This window comes from Lygodium microphyllum, chromosome 1, assembly GCF_053477565.2.
Source record: "Lygodium microphyllum isolate KBCC chromosome 1, Lygodium_microphyllum_v1.1.10, whole genome shotgun sequence".
In the NCBI taxonomy this organism is placed as follows: domain Eukaryota; kingdom Viridiplantae; phylum Streptophyta; class Polypodiopsida; order Schizaeales; family Lygodiaceae; genus Lygodium; species Lygodium microphyllum.
The window spans coordinates 79,494,897-79,513,091 of record NC_141135.1 but is presented as its reverse complement, the minus strand read 5'-3'; positions in this window follow the sequence as shown (position 1 = coordinate 79,513,091).

Sequence of the window (18,195 nt, the reverse complement as noted above, 5' to 3'; positions counted from 1 at the left end):
CATTACAGATAAGTTCCTCTTGCTCCAAACCCCTCTCCACTATACTGCCCACGCAGAACAAAAATGGAAACACAACGACTAAGTATGTACAAAATAGCAAATGTCACACACACAACTTTTTGGTGGATTCCACACCTTGGATGCACAGCAGTATGACATCGGGAGAAAAAAAGGTTCTACACATGTTCCAAGCCAGGTTTTACTGGCCCAAAATGAGACATACAATCACAAAATACCTTCAGTCATGTCCACAATGCCAGGGATTCAAAATGCCTACACATAAACCAGATGGATTGCTACATTCCATCAAAGTGGAGCATCCATTTCAACTAGCTACATGGGATTTGATGGGACCTTTTCCTGAAAGCATCAATGGAAACAAATACATAGTTGTGCTTACAGAATATTTGACAAGATGGGCCGAGGCGAAAGCCATTCCAGAAGTAACGGCAAACCAAATAGCCAAGTTTCTGATAGAAGAAATCATCACAAGACACACTTGCCCAGAAAAAATATTGTCAGACAATGGAAAATAGTTTAGCTCCAACATCATGCAAATCATCAGCAAGGCAATGGAAATCTAGCAGATCTTTACATCATCGTATCATCCCTAGACAATTGGCTTAACTAAAAGATTGAACAAAACAATAAAAAGCATGATTGCTATGTATGTAGATCCATCACAAGTGGACTAGGAAAGATATTTGCCATATATTTTGCATGCTTATAGGACAACGGTTCAAGCCTCAACCAGGATTAGCCCTTTTAGAGCATTATATGGCAGGGATCCATGGTTACCAACTGATATCAATACACTGCAACTTCAGCCACAAAACAAAGGTGCCATGGACTGGTACATCCATTTGCAAAAAAGTCAACCACTCATGATCTCAAGCATTCAGAAAAACTTGGAGATAGCTCAACAACGTCAGAAAAGAAAATTTGATGAAGGTCAGGTGCAACCAATATACAAAAAAGGAGATGAAGTTAGTGTGTATTATCCTGTGAGGAAAAAAGGCTTGTTAGAATCATTGATGATAGATCGGTAGGTCCTTATCAAGTACTCCGACACCTCAGAAAGACCACATACTTGCTGCAAAATTAAAAAAAGGGCACAAAAACCATTGCTCATGTATGTCGAATCAAACCATACTACACAGAGAACCCGACAATGTTTCAACCAGAGCAGCTCACAACGACAACAACTCCCTGCATGGCAAATGATAAAACTCTGCAGGAACAAGAACAACAACAGACTAATTTAGAGCATGAGGAGGATGAAGCAGAAATACAACAAGAATTTTAATCAGAATCTATTCATAACGACTGTCATTAAAGACAACATAACAGAGCATGATGAACACACGGCCTGCAGCAAGAAATGATACCTACAGTTCATTGATAGATTCATCCAAAACAACTGGAAGGCAACATGCAAACAAATAGGTGAAATGAGAACAAACGTTTCGCCAAACAATCAGAGTACATCAACTGACTGTGAGACAGAAAATGAAAACCACAAACGTGCAATAGATAAGAAATCCTATAATTGAGGTCATGCAACATCCTGCCAGTTTCAAAACACGTCCACGTGTTTACCATGTAACACTTCATTTACTGTGCAACAAGTTCCATGTGGGGGGGGGGGGGGGGGGGAGTGTGGGAACCCGAGTTAACATTATCCCAAGTTGGGTTAACAGTTACTCCAACAATTGCATAAGATATAACAGGCAAGGAGAAACGGACACATCTCTTGGCAGCGCATCTCTTTCTCTCTCTGGTCTGCCATCATTTAGGCACATTACAATATCTTTAATAAAAGTTTAGACACAAGGTCTATAACTAAACAAATACATTTTTCAACAAGATAGATAAGTATGAAATTATACTAAAAAGAAATCTTACTTGAGTAAACAATTTAAACTTGAATTGCTTTGTGCATAGGTTGTTTGTAGATTCAAAAACCCAAGAGATGCATAAAGTATTGAGCAATCTTCATCCCTACGATTCTACTCGTAGAAAAATAGGTCATGAAATGTTGTACTAATACATCCTTCTTGATTACCTCAAGCACTAATGGTGGAGGTGCATTATCTCTACCTCACTTACCTATCTAGTATGAAAGGACTCTATCTCGACTTGTTGGTGCTTGGCCTCCTTGCAATGAGCATGTGGTAGAATGTGTGGGTGTGGCACTATATCTTGCATTAAATGAATTGGCTTGCTATTCTTGGATAATGTTATTAGAGATGTACTCTAGTAACTTCCCTTTATGGCATCCAAGATTACCTTAACTTGTTTTGAATCCCATTTTTCTTCATGTAGAGGGAAATGAGTTGGTTGTGCACAAATATACATTCTAAGCACATTCATGATTTATATCATTGCATTATTCAAACTAAAAGAGATTTTTTCCAGAGCAATTGTCTTAATCATGACCGAGTGTAGTGAGATTTGCAAAGGTGTAGGTTAGACGTGGGCTTTCTTCTATGGGCTTTGAAGGACTAAAAGGAAGTTTTGTAGTTTGATTACGTGTAGAGAGAAACGACATGGAAGTGGGTTGATGCTACAATGTAGGAGAGCTATTATATGTGTGTGTAGGTATATGACAAAAAAGGAGTATTGTGACTCCCTTTGTGATTCACTAATTTATGTATACTCCTTTTAAGAGTTTTGGCTAAGGGTTTAAAATTTAGGGTTTATGGCTTAGGTATACGCATAGACTACGGTATGCTATGCTAGACTAGGATAAGAAATCATAGGCTAGGCAAGGAAAGCATTGGCTTAGGCATATTTTGTGCTATGCTATGTTGTGCTAGGCAAGCATCCTTATCCTAGGCTTGGCAGGGAAAGCATAGGCTTAGGCATATTCTGTGCGATGCTATGTTATGCTAGGAAAGCATAGGATAGGTGTGGGCTAAGTAGGTGTTGGCATGGGCTAGGCAAGCCCACCACTATTAGCAACATGTTTCCCACAACGATGACTTCTTGCAACGATATGTATGTCCACTACCCCTCTCCAAAAATTGACCGTTCTCCTAACTCCAAACATGTTTAATGCTATGGGCAGGATGTGGGAAATACAAGGTTGTTACTTCAGTAGGTTACTTTTACATAGTGTTTCACTGGTCCAGTGTTGTCGGCTAAGTCGGCCAATTGGCGAGCCAATTGCCGAAGCACTATAAAAAGGCATCAGCTGTACGTGAAAGACATACAGAAAGACAGATCACCTGTGAAAGACGGATTCAGAAAGGCAGATCAGAGAGGCAGAGACCACAGAGAAGAGAGAAAGCAAGATGGTGTTTTCATTTGCTCAATGGGACTTCGTTGGTGAATGCGTTTTACTTCTCATAAGCGTTTTGCTGCTGTTTTGGAGTCTACGCGGGCTACGGAAGGTCTGCTTCGAAGAACTACAAGAGTACATGCAGATGCATCTGATGGACTTGGACGTTGAACAGCTCGCAAATTCACTCGGTTGGATCAATGATAGGGCCTTGGTATTGGACCCAGCCGCTATGGAAGCCGCCTTGCCATCAACGATATTCTTCGCTGTGCATGAGCCAGGCTTAGTTGTCTCAAGTAGAGCCTCCGGGCGTCTGCTCCTAAACATAGAGGACTGCTCCATTTGCCTAACTGCTTTCCAGGAAGGAGACCGCATGAGAATACAATTGCTTTATGATTTTGTACGAGATCTTCTTGATTTAGAATATAGTATGGTAACTGCTTGTTGCACAGTACCAATGTCAACTGTTAATGTAAAAACATAATCTATTCCTATTGCTTTTTGCATGTTGCTTATTTTTTGCAATAACACTAGCCTACACCTACGCGTAGCCTATACTACACCTATGCATATGCCCCTAGCCCTTATCCTTGCTTAGCTTGCCTAATCCTAGCCTTCACTTTGCATATCCAAGTTTATGCCTACAACATGCATGACCCAAACTTTAGGCTAGTCTATGTATATGCCTTTTAACCCAGCTTAGACCTTAGCTTAGCCTAGCCTATTCCCATGCTTACACTTGCCTAGCATATGCATAAACCAACAAGCCTAGCCTATCTTGCATCCATATATATGCTTGTATAGCCAAGCCAATGCTTAGATTTAACCTACTCTACAAATAGCATACTAACCTATACCTATGCCTAGCTTATATAGGCCTATGGAAGGATGGAAGGGAAACCAATTGGTAAATTTTGAGTCTTTGTCTCTTGTTATCTCTAGAATTTGTATGTATATGTGTGTATGTGTGTATTACATATACACTCGATACATTTTATAGGAATGGTGGAGAAAATAATTTAACATGGATTAGATATAAAAGGTGCAATGATATAGTTCACTCTCATCAAATGGTAGAATACTAAGATGAATATTGCAAAGTAAGAGAGCCATAAGATAGTGGTATGATGGTCAAAATATGTATTCTTGCATTTCTATTTCAATTTTCATGTTTAAGGACCCAAAGGCTTACTCTCTAAGATAAGCTTGAGCAACTAACTTACTAGCAAATATGCATCATAGGTCATGCATTGTAGTTTTATTCATAAAATTCTAAATTGTACCATTGGAAGTCATACAGCTTTAAGATATTTATAAATTTTCAAAATGACTAATGGTAATAAATGTATTCTATCAACCCTTAAGTGTTAGTTTATGATCCGTTACGTGATAAAACTAGTATTTGTATGTATCACATATGGATATATTAAATTATCTTATTAAAAACATAAACTTGCAATAAGGGATTTATAAATTACAGTAAAAAGTCATATAAGGGTCAAAAAAATGTTGCAAAAAATGTTACATAGGGATATATAAAACATGCCATGAACGCACGTGATATGTAGGATTTATACGTACTAACCGCCCCCCCCCCCCCCCCCCTCCCCTTCCCTTGAGAGAACTAATACATTCTGGTATATACTAACTATGTGACAAAGTGGTGTGAGGTCAAAGCTATCAAGAGAGATGATGGAAATAGTGTGGCCCTATTCCTATATGAGAACATTATCACTCGCTTTGGTAGTACACTAGAGCCAACTGCCAAGTCGACATCACCAATTGATTCGATCCTACAAGGATGATTGTGTTACAACTATATATATCATCTCTCACTTGACTTGGGTCTCACCTATATATACTAACTCTATATCAATATGAATCATTCTTTGGGAGCATGTCTTGTGTATCTCTCTCGTACTCTCTCTCTCTCTCAACATGGTATTAGAGCTATGGATGCGTAGCAACAACAAGGAAGATAAGTTGTTTCATTGTTTATACTTGATTGAATTATTTGCACAAGTGATGATTTGATACATGAACTTGTTCAAATAAGAAGTATTAGTTAACTTTGTCTTTAAAAACAAAACCACGTCTGGGTGCGTAGCTCTCATCGTGCTCTCGAATCCTGTCAAAACCACTTGTCAATCGGAGTTCTGGATTAAAAGTTATGACAGTTAAGGATTCAAGACAACAATTCTACTCGAATCTGCGATTCTTTATTTAAAACTGTAATTCTAATTACAGTTTGTTAATCCCCAATTACAGTTCGTTAATCGCTCGTCTTCGTTAATCCCCAATTACAGTTCGTTAATCGCTCGTCTTCGTTAATGACATTGATTACAACAAGCAAACATCTTGCTATTTTTAGCGATGTTTTATTATCGTTCACGTTCTTTGCTCGACTGAAATAGCACTTTTCTTATACGCTGTCGTATTGCTGCGCATCCGAGGTATGTAAACCACCCAAAAGTTGTGCATGAGATTTGTTACTTTGTACATACTTAGTTGTTATGTTTGCTCTTTCATTCTATGCCGAAGATGGAGAAGAATAAGGTTTTTGATAGATTGGAAACTCGAGATGCAATCTCATGGGCTACACTTATTTCAAGATATGCCGAATATGGACTTTGTGAGGAAGTACTAAACTAATTCCAAGAGATGCAAGTCGAAGTACATTGGTGGATATGATTGCCAAATGTGAGAGCTTGCTTGATGTTTAGCACACCTCAGAATGGTGCAATATAACTAGTAGGAGCATCAAGACAGGCTTGATTATGAGTGTCATTGTATCACAGTGGACTTGGGCAGCTACTATTTTGCAAAGCTCTAATGTTACATAGGAGCACGGTGGCCATGGTCATGAGCACACACAGGTGCATGCATATGTGACTACACACGCATCGGAGGAGAAGGAAGAAGCTAAAACTCCTACAAGCTCTAGAATAGATGGTTTAAAATTGAACCAAGAATAATAATATGGGAGTTACAAAGGCTAAAGAGGGGATTTTGAATGGTTAAAGAAGATGTGGATCAGGCTGGAAAAAGAAAAGATTTTGATCTATTTTTGAAAGAGGAGCTTTTTGAATCGGGAGAGAGAGGGAAAATAGAAAAAGGAGGAGGCAGAAACAGGGGAGGGAGAGAGCGGAAATAGATGAGGGAAGAAGAGGAGCCTATTTTGGAGCAAGGAGATGACATCGGAGCTCGCCAGTTTTTGGAGGGACACAGAAGAAGAAGACGCAGATCAAACGGAAACGGAGGAACGATGATGTAGAAGAAGAGGCGTTGACTCAGTCCTGACACATTCAGAGGTAAAAGAAGATCCTGGAGAACAGAGGCGCACACTATTTAGATGATGTTTTAGGTTTTTGTAAGTGGCTTCTGGCTTACGAGCAGAAAGAAGTTGGAAGCAGGCTAAATACCCTCTTGAGCTTGCGAAATCATATATACATGTCGAATGCTTTCCTTTTCTCTGCACAAGGGCATGGCTGGCCGTATCCATTGCTCAGAGCGCTCTCTTTTCTTTGCGCTCCAATTTCCTGAACAGCAGCACAAAATATGTTGTGCACGACTATGGCGTTGACCGAATTTGCCCATGGATTACGAACTTTGTTAAATTTACACTCCATTATATTTCTGTTCTTTATTAAAAAAGATGATCCTTGGCAGCCTGTCCTTCGATCTCGCTGTGTGCTAAGAGGCAAGCTTTGTCAGTGAGAGACGGCCCTGTCAGAGGCCTCCTTCCTATCGCTTCGTCGAGAAGGCGCTTCACCATTCCTTTATCCAGTAGAAACTCTATGGCATTCCACTCAATCATAATCATGACAGAGAGAGAAAGAGACGTATTGTTGGCCAGAGCTGATGACCCAGGAGTTCGATCTGGTTACGCAGATTTATGTGTTTAATGCAAGGTGACCAGAGCATTATAAGGCCACGTTATAATGTGTGAAGAATAGGTGGTGTGATGAAACGGCAATTTTCTCCTCGGACGAGAGCATACGCAGGACGAATCGTGACGATGAGGCTGGAACTCCGAGGCGACGGCTTCATATACCCAGAGTGGTCAAAGAATCTTAGAATGGTTGGGTGCCCTTGCACATGGAATCAAAGCTCTACCATGACTGTAAGCCAGTAACATTGCAAATCTCAGTTTCGGTCACTTCTCCTCATATCTCTCCTGTTCTACTTCATATATGTCCGGATGCTTCTATACGTGAGGAAGAAAGCAACGACTTAAGCGGCTGGCAAAATGTTTGTTTGACAAGGACTGTAGTTGATCACATGAGGAGAGTAGCTTTTTTATGTACGTGTAAGGTGGTTGCAGCACGATGAATTCGTTTCTCCATCTCTGATTGAAGTTTTTCATGACACATCTTTATCTTCCATGGCTCCAAATATGAACAATGACTACGAATTCAGAAGATATTGATAATCTTGGTGGATAGTAAAGATTCTATTACAGTTCATGCCTCTTGTTTGTAAACTCACTGATGGCAGTTTCCTGCACATTATTGATATCAGAATCCAAGAAGTTCGCAATAATGTTGTATGTTGAAATCTGAATTTCTGAACATAAGACTTGAGGTCAAGGATCTCAAAGCCTAAAATCAGTGAACTGAACAGATTTGAATTCACCCTGTATTTTGCAAACTTCAAGGCAGAAATATGAATACTATTTGATATCATTTTTCTCAGTCACTTGTTTGATCTTCCATCTTGATATTTATCAAGGTCTTCTGTAGACACGACTCTGCTTTCATAAACCCTTCGACATCTTTGGTGAACCCGACGTGAAAGCGTCGCAGAAATTTCAGGATGGGAGACACTTCAGCCTCTATTTCAGCTTCTTCTTCAACTCCTGCTACGTCTACTTCAGCTCCATCTATGGCTGCTGCGTCAAGTACTTCAACGGAGGATCTAAAACAAATTTTGCAGAATATATCCATGTATATGCAGCTCCAAAATCAGCAAACACAAATGTATATGCAGCAGCAACAACAATTGCATCAACAGCAGTTGTCTCAGCAAAGGCAACTCTATTCGGAGCAGGAGAATGCAAACAGCACGACTAAGGCTATTGAAGCAGTTGAGAGTGAGAAGAAGCTATTTGACGGGCGTAATGTTTCAGCATATTTGAAGACATATGAGATCAAGATGGGGTTCTTTGGAGTTCCTGCTGGACTTATGAGTAAGTACTTCCTTCGACTTGTCACACCTGCTTTGAGGACAAAGGTGACTGATTTATTTATTCAAAATACACATTGGCAAGATTTTAAGAAGGCTCTTAAAGAAGAATATTTCCTTGAGGACTTTGGTATGGCTACTCGACGGTCATTCCGAGAGTGGGTCTACATGCCAAACAAGGGTCTTGCTGCTTCGGAGTTGATTCGAGAATTCGAAGAGAGGTATAGTCAGCTTGATGCTATTGAACAAAGAGCATTGGATGTTGAAAAAGTTGAACTTTTCTTGCAAGCTGCAGATCCTGTTCTTCAAGAAGAATTGGGTGAGCTTCTTGAAGATCGCACAAAGCCTATGGGTCTTAAAACTGATTGGCAGGATGCTCAGGATGAAGTCTCGACATTGACCAAGAGGAGGATATGGAAGACTCGCCTACAGAATGGTTCCATGACACCTACACCATCATTTGCTCCTATGCCTACTTCTATCCCTGTTATTTCTTCTCCTCGTCAGCCAGTTTCTTGGCCTATGCCAGTGCCTACTGTTTCTACTCCACCTATTCCTCCTGTTCCACGACCGATGTCTACACCTTCTGCTCCAAAACCATCTGCTCCATCGGTGCCTACTTCTCTTGATGACATAATCAAAGGTATCACAGATTTGACACTTGAGTCAGTCAAAGCGGAGTTGGTGGGTAAGTTGAAGGAGCAGTTTGCTTCGACTGCGCCTGCTACTTCTTCTAGTGCTCCTATTGCACCTAGGAGTGCTCCTAGTGCACCTAGGAGAGATCGGAGATGTATTTGGTGTGATAGTACGGAGCAGCAGCATTGCAGGGATTGTGACTCTTTCCAGGATGCAAGGAGACAGAATTTGGTATATTGGGGGCAAGATGGTAAGATTTGGTTGACTGAGACAGGAGCTCCACTTGCTACCAACTTTGGTAAAGGTGGAATGAAGAAGTTAGTGGAGAACATGGCTGCGCGTACTTCTTATGTGACGGCTAGAGGTGATGCTTCTGCATATGGAGTACAGATTGAGAAGGGATCGGAGACTCAGTCCGCACTATGGGCTTATGCTATGGAGACTGCAAACAAGGGAAAAATTCAGCAAACTGTTTTGACTAGCGCAGGCTCTAGCATCAGATCAGAGACAGGATGGGACTCGCCTGTTGACAGGTATTCTATTTATGCTTATTTGGCTAAATCTCATGGTGCAGATGTATTTGTTGAGGAGAAGCGTAAGAGGGATGAAGATAATCCAAGTGCAGCTAAGAAGACTAGAGGGGGTGAGTTTGTTACTCCACCTATTGCAGGACCGTCTTCACGACCAGGGCCAGATCGACAGATGGAGGATGCTCAAAAGAGGGAAAAGAGGCAAGAGCCTAGAGAGAGAAAGCAGCCAGGATTTAGATTGATGTCCGATATTGAGACATCTACAGATATGAAGAAAATCTTTAATGATAAGATACTTGGCAGTGAGGTGACTTTCACTATTTCCGAGATTTTGGGCATCTCAAAAAGAGAGTTTCAAGATCAGTTTCAGGAGGTCCTGAAGAGGAAAAGATATGCATTGGCTACCACTGATACACAGGGAGTTTTGATTGGAGAGTTGGATGAGGATGATGATGAGGTTATGGTTGATAATGCTTCTGTTTTGCCGCAGGTAGAGAAGAGGGTTCAGCCTATGCATTATGCTGAAATTGATGAGCCTGTTTTGATACCGCGTAGTCACTTTTCGCGGAGCCATTGGGCTAGGGCAACTACAGAGACGATGGTAAAGGTTGGAGAAAAATAGGTGCCTTATGTTGCATTGGTTGATCATGGTTCAGAGATTAATCTCATTGTTCGTGGAGTTTATGAGAGTAACAGATGGCCTATGGATGTAGAGCATGGGTGGCGTATGAGAGCCGCCAATAATACTGCAGGTGATTTATATGCTGCTTGCCCTAGTGTCAGGGTTTCTATTGGTGATGTAGAGGAGGATTTTCATTTCTTTGTGCAGGATTCATGCTCATATCCCATAATTCTTGGACAGCCATTCATTACAGAGATGCGCATGGAGACAAAGGTCATGGATGATGGATCTGCTTATGCACGGATTCGCAGTAAAGATGGTATGAGAGCAGTTCAGTTTATGACTGTATGTGTGAACCATGTTAGAAACAGGGATACTCTCAGAGATGCACCCTTGCCCACTGTGAGGGATTCGGATTTTCATTAGGTACCGCCGTTTCGCGAGACGACGGTGGTACAGAGGAGAGGAGATTGGAGCTCTCGCCTCCTGGCAGCAGCAGTGTTTTCTCCTCCGGTTATGTTGGGATTTCAGCAAACAGTTCGATGAGCTATCAGAAAACTTCTAGATTGTCTAGAGCTGCCAGGCAGTATATATGCAGGAAGGAGAAAAATTTGAAAAATGCAGGAATTTTGGAGGATGATGAGCACATAGATGGTATGTATGACAGTGTGATTTGTGCAGATACGATGACGGAGATGGGAGATATGCTGAAAACTGATATGCTGAATTGTCATGGTAATGTATTAGTGCAGTCCCTGGACATGTTTCATGAAATTGCAGAATTTATGTCACAGATTGAGTCAGAGGCTGAGGAAACTCAGCAAAGAGTGTTGAGTGCTGAAGAAATTCAGCAAACAGAGTTTCCAGCTGGTTATGATCAGCTTTCAGAGAGACAGAGGGCTGAAAAATTTCAGCCAACAGAGTTTACTGCTGAAATATTTCAGCATTCAGAGTTTGGGGCTGTTCCTATGCAGTCCATAGAGCAGAGGGCTGAGAATATTCAGCCATTGGAGTGCAGAATTGCTGATTTACAGCAAGGTTTATGTAATGCAGAAGAGCATAATGAAGCCAGGGTTGACACGAAATACAAAACTGTGGATAAGAAGGTGAAGCTGGTTGCTGTACCGCTTCCACCCGACAGTGATCAGCAAATAGAGAGGGCTGCTAAACAGCAAATTTTGAGGAATCCGGAGCATATTGGTCATAAATTTTCAACAGAGACACTTGCTGAATTGAAAATTGGAAATGGTGATTTCTTGTTACCCATGGAGAAGCAATGCTTTCAGGAGATGCTTGAGCGTCATGGAAGGGGATTTGCTTTTGTCCCACATGAGATTGGATGTGTGAATCTTGATATTGTTGCTCCTATGGTTATTTTTACTATTCCTCATATTCCATGGAATCTCCGACCTATTCCAGTGCCTAAAGCACACTTGCCAAAGCTAATTGATTTATTGAATGAGAAAATCAGGATGGGAATCCTTGAGCCTTCGTCTGCACCATACTCAAACAGGTGGTTTACAGTTCCAAAGAAGAATGGTACTCTTCGATTTATTCAGGTCATGCAGCCAGTGAACAGGGTTACTATCAGGAATGTTGGTATTGGTCCAGTTGTGGACGAGTTTGCAGAGGCATTTGCTGGACGTGCCATCTATTCTTTGGGTGATTTGTATTCAGGTTATGATCAGTTTCAGCTGGCTTTGGAAAGCAGGGACATAACCACCATGAGAACTCCTATTGGGCTTGTCAGGATGTGTACCTTGCCTCAAGGTGCCACTAATTCTGTTGCACATATGATGAATGCCATGCATAAGGTCCTTCGTGATTACATACCTCAGCTTACTATGCCTTTCTTGGATGATGTGCCCATTAAGGGGTGTGCAGAAGAAGAGAAGAATGAGAGCCTAAATGAGCAGGGATGCAGATACTTTGTGGCTGATCATATTTCAGCATGTGAGAAGATTTTGGCCAGGTTAGAAGAAGTAAACTTGACACTTTCAGGGCAAAAATCTGTTTTTGGAGTGAATGAGGTTGTCATTGTTGGGCATATGTGTGGATATTATGGCAGGAAACCTTCACCTGATAAGGTGAATGCTATAGGCAAGATTGCTGAGTATTGTTCTACTACTTCAGAGGTACGGAGATTCATTGGTGCTTGTGTGTTTTATATGATTTGGATACCTCATTTTGCACACATTGCAGATTGTTTGTATCAGCTGCTTCGAAAGGGGCAGAAATTTTATTGGGATGAGAGCCACACTAGAGCCATGCGGAAATTGAAGAAGTTATTGCAGAATGCTCCTACTCTCAGGAAAGCGGATTATAATTGTGATAGGCCTATTGTATTGACAGTTGACACTAGTCCAATTGGCATAGGTTGGGCTGTGGGTCAAGATGATGCAGATGAAGCTAGGGAGTTTTTCTCTCAGCTAGGAATCAAATTGGCTCTAACCACAGTATACAATCCAGAGGGAAATGGGAAGAGTGAAAGAGGGCATCCGCCAATAGTGAAAGCATTAGCCAAAGCATGCAGAGGACGGATTGGAGAATGGCCGAGACTTCTACCATTTGCTTTATGGGCTGATCGTACGACTCATAGTGTTACTACAGGATATATGCCTGCAGAGTTGATGTATGGTCAGAAACCTGTTATGCCGATTGAGACTTGTGCTTTGACTTGGTCAGTTTTACCTTGGCAGGAGGATTTGACGAGAGAGGAGCTCTTAGCTCTTCGGATTCGACAGTTGGAGAGGAGACCTGAGGATATTCAGCTAGCTATTGACAGGTTGAAAGTTGCTAGACTAAGGAACAAGGACAGGTTTGATAGCCGGCATCGCTTGCGGCCTAGAGCAATAGAAGAGGGAGATTGGGTATTGGTCTTTGATAGCAGCCTTGAAAATCAGCATACTGCACTTCGGAAGATGGTGAAAAGATGGTTTGGGCCATACATAGTCAGACATGTCTTTGATAATGCAACATATGAGCTGACTGAATTGGATGGGACAATGCTTAGAGTGCCTATTGCTGGAAAAAGAATCAAGATTTTCAAGAAAAGAGATGATGAGGATTATGCATTGGAAGAATTTTCAAGAGAAGAGCAACGACAATAAACTCTAATGGAAGAGACAGATGATATGGCTGATAATCTTGTTGATCTACCGGAAATGCATAACGAAGAAATTGATTTGTTTGTGGATCTTGATGATAATGATCATGGGTAAGTTGGCCCATCCGGAGGATGCGCAGGATTAGAGGGGGTGGATGTCGTATTGCTGCGCATCCGAGGTATGTAAACCACCCAAAAGTTGTGCATGAGATTTGTTACTTTGTACATACTTAGTTGTTATGTTTGCTCTTTCATTCTATGCCGAAGATGGAGAAGAATAAGGTTTTTGATAGATTGGAAACTCGAGATGCAATCTCATGGGCTACACTTATTTCAAGATATGCCGAATATGGACTTTGTGAGGAAGTACTAAACTAATTCCAAGAGATGCAAGTCGAAGTACATTGGTGGATATGATTGCCAAATGTGAGAGCTTGCTTGATGTTTAGCACACCTCAGAATGGTGCAATATAACTAGTAGGAGCATCAAGACAGGCTTGATTATGAGTGTCATTGTATCACAGTGGACTTGGGCAGCTACTATTTTGCAAAGCTCTAATGTTACATAGGAGCACGGTGGCCATGGTCATGAGCACACACAGGTGCATGCATATGTGACTACACACGCATCGGAGGAGAAGGAAGAAGCTAAAACTCCTACAAGCTCTAGAATAGATGGTTTAAAATTGAACCAAGAATAATAATATGGGAGTTACAAAGGCTAAAGAGGGGATTTTGAATGGTTAAAGAAGATGTGGATCAGGCTGGAAAAAGAAAAGATTTTGATCTATTTTTGAAAGAGGAGCTTTTTGAATCGGGAGAGAGAGGGAAAATAGAAAAAGGAGGAGGCAGAAACAGGGGAGGGAGAGAGCGGAAATAGATGAGGGAAGAAGAGGAGCCTATTTTGGAGCAAGGAGATGACATCGGAGCTCGCCAGTTTTTGGAGGGACACGGAAGAAGAAGACGCAGATCAAACGGAAACGGAGGAACGATGATGTAGAAGAAGAGGCGTTGACTCAGTCCTGACACATTCAGAGGTAAAAGAAGATCCTGGAGAACAGAGGCGCACACTATTTAGATGATGTTTTAGGTTTTTGTAAGTGGCTTCTGGCTTACGAGCAGAAAGAAGTTGGAAGCAGGCTAAATACCCTCTTGAGCTTGCGAAATCATATATACATGTCGAATGCTTTCCTTTTCTCTGCACAAGGGCATGGCTGGCCGTATCCATTGCTCAGAGCGCTCTCTTTTCTTTGCGCTCCAATTTCCTGAACAGCAGCACAAAATATGTTGTGCACGACTATGGCGTTGACCGAATTTGCCCATGGATTACGAACTTTGTTAAATTTACACTCCATTATATTTCTGTTCTTTATTAAAAAAGATGATCCTTGGCAGCCTGTCCTTCGATCTCGCTGTGTGCTAAGAGGCAAGCTTTGTCAGTGAGAGACGGCCCTGTCAGAGGCCTCCTTCCTATCGCTTCGTCGAGAAGGCGCTTCACCATTCCTTTATCCAGTAGAAACTCTATGGCATTCCACTCAATCATAATCATGACAGAGAGAGAAAGAGACGTATTGTTGGCCAGAGCTGATGACCCAGGAGTTCGATCTGGTTACGCAGATTTATGTGTTTAATGCAAGGTGACCAGAGCATTATAAGGCCACGTTATAATGTGTGAAGAATAGGTGGTGTGATGAAACGGCAATTTTCTCCTCGGACGAGAGCATACGCAGGACGAATCGTGACGATGAGGCTGGAACTCCGAGGCGACGGCTTCATATACCCAGAGTGGTCAAAGAATCTTAGAATGGTTGGGTGCCCTTGCACATGGAATCAAAGCTCTACCATGACTGTAAGCCAGTAACATTGCAAATCTCAGTTTCGGTCACTTCTCCTCATATCTCTCCTGTTCTACTTCATATATGTCCGGATGCTTCTATACGTGAGGAAGAAAGCAACGACTTAAGCGGCTGGCAAAATGTTTGTTTGACAAGGACTGTAGTTGATCACATGAGGAGAGTAGCTTTTTTATGTACGTGTAAGGTGGTTGCAGCACGATGAATTCGTTTCTCCATCTCTGATTGAAGTTTTTCATGACACATCTTTATCTTCCATGGCTCCAAATATGAACAATGACTACGAATTCAGAAGATATTGATAATCTTGGTGGATAGTAAAGATTCTATTACAGTTCATGCCTCTTGTTTGTAAACTCACTGATGGCAGTTTCCTGCACATTATTGATATCAGAATCCAAGAAGTTCGCAATAATGTTGTATGTTGAAATCTGAATTTCTGAACATAAGACTTGAGGTCAAGGATCTCAAAGCCTAAAATCAGTGAACTGAACAGATTTGAATTCACCCTGTATTTTGCAAACTTCAAGGCAGAAATATGAATACTATTTGATATCATTTTTCTCAGTCACTTGTTTGATCTTCCATCTTGATATTTATCAAGGTCTTCTGTAGACACGACTCTGCTTTCATAAACCCTTCGACAACGCGTCATCTCGTCTTGCATGTTACGTCTCTCTATTTCGGGCTTTCTTTTTAATCACTCAATACTTTTCGTCAGTCTTATGTGCATCTCCCTATTTTGATTGTCATGCGTCTCAACTACGCTCATCTTGATCATGGTTTGCAGATTCTGTGATCTCATCTTATTTGTTTTCTCTGGACATACAGGCATGGCCAATTGCGTAATTGTTAACGGATATCCGTCTGGCCAATGTTCGGTTCCCTTCTTTCAAGGACAAGGCTTTCCTGGATGGAAAGCAAAGATGATGCTAATTCTTGAAGGTGACGAATTATTCGATATTGTTTTGGGCGACTTGTCTTGCCCAGTTCAACCTATTGATGTGATGAATAACAATTATGTGATTAGTGATGGCTCGTTATTTAAACAATGGAAAATTGATCATACTGATTGGATTCGTCGTGACAAAGTGGCTCATTGTTATATATTGTCGGCACTTCCTGGCTCACTTATGTTGGATGTCTTTCATCTGGAAACCTCTCATGCTGTTTGGGAGTATCTTATCTCAACGTTTGAGAAGAAATCGGTCACTGAAATTTTATATCTCCAAACTTGTTTGAAGAATCTTCAATATAATGTTGGTACTTCTATGCACTCTTATATCGAGGCTTTTAAAGACATTATTAATCAGCTTGGTGCTGCCGGTGCTCCTGTTGCTAAAAATCAGATTGTTACTCAACTTCTTCATTCCATCAAAGATTCTTTATATGACAATATCATCACTATTTTGTCTAACAAGGATGATATCCACTTTGACAAAGCATGTATATCTCTTATTGAATATTCTCAACGTCATGAGCATCATTTGGAAAAATCTGATGCTGTTTTGGTCACTCGCGAACAAAGGGATTTTGATGCTGCTTTTGTTGCTCGCAAGCGTCCCACTTCACGTTTTCAGCAGGGTGGACGCCCTAATCAAGGTAGTAAATCTTCTCGTCTTGCTTATCCTAACAAACATTGTTCTTATTGTGATAAGAAAGGCCATGTGGCTTCTGATTTGCTGGGCACGTCAATATGGTGAGGAGCATGGAGTTACTACAAAACAACCTCGCTCATCCAAAAGTTTTCCTCCTCGTGATTATTAAGCACATACGGATCATCCATCTCGTCGTTGTTATAAACGCAGATATGATGAAGAACGTTCTCGAGCTTATATTGTTCAACAAACTAAAACTGATGATGATCATACTCATCAGGAGCTCAATTTCGTCCATCATGATATCTCTCCAGAAAAGGTACTTCATGTTCATGATGGTTCTCTATTCATCGTTGATTCAGGTACCACTGGAAACATGACATACCAATCACAGTGGCTTCACAATTATCATTCTCTTCCTATCAAGAAGTTTGTTTACCTTGTGGATGATACGGCTTGTCAAGTCAAAGGAGTGGGTGATTTATATCTGGGGACTGTTTCATCCACTAGAATATTAAGAGGAGCTCTTCATGTTCCAGATTTGCAAAGAAATCTTCCTTCTGTTGCGTGTCTAGTTGATCTTGGTTTGTTTGTTGGCTTTGATCATAATCAATGTTGTATAGAGAAAGACGGACATACTATAGCAGTGGCTCCTCGACATGGTAATCTATTTGAGCTATCATTGAACGATACAGTTGCAATTGTTGTTACTGCCCCTGGAGATGCAGATTGCAAATTATGGCATCAATGATTTGCACACTCCGATTTTGCCAAAATTCTTGATCTTCATCGTCATGGTCTTATGCAAGGTATGGATCTTAAATCTCATCCATGTATGGGAATATGTGAGTATTGTGCACTTGGAAAACACCATCATTCGCCTTTCCACACTTCTACTTCATCACATTCCTGTGCTCTCTTGGATTTGGTTCATACCGATATTTGTGGTCCTTTTCCTGCCTCAAAATCTCAATATCGATATTTTATAACTTTCATTGATGATTTCTCACGGTACACACATGTCTATCTTCTTCGACATAAGTCTAAGGCTTTATCTATATTTAAACAATATAAGATAAGTGTGGAGCTTCAAACTAGATTCTCTATAAAGACGCTTCGCAGTGACAATGGTGGTGAATATGTATCCAATCTATTTGATGACTTCTGTAAGAATCAAGGTATTCATCATGAGTTTACAGTTCCTTATTCTCCTCAGCAAAATGGTGTTGCTGAGCGCAAAAATCGCACTATTCTTAATGCTATACGTTGCATGCTTATACACTCTAGTTTGTCTCGAAAGTTTTGGACTGAAGCACTTCTAACAGCCATTTTTATTCAAAATCATCTTCCAACAACTGCACCTGCTAGTAAAATTCCCATAAC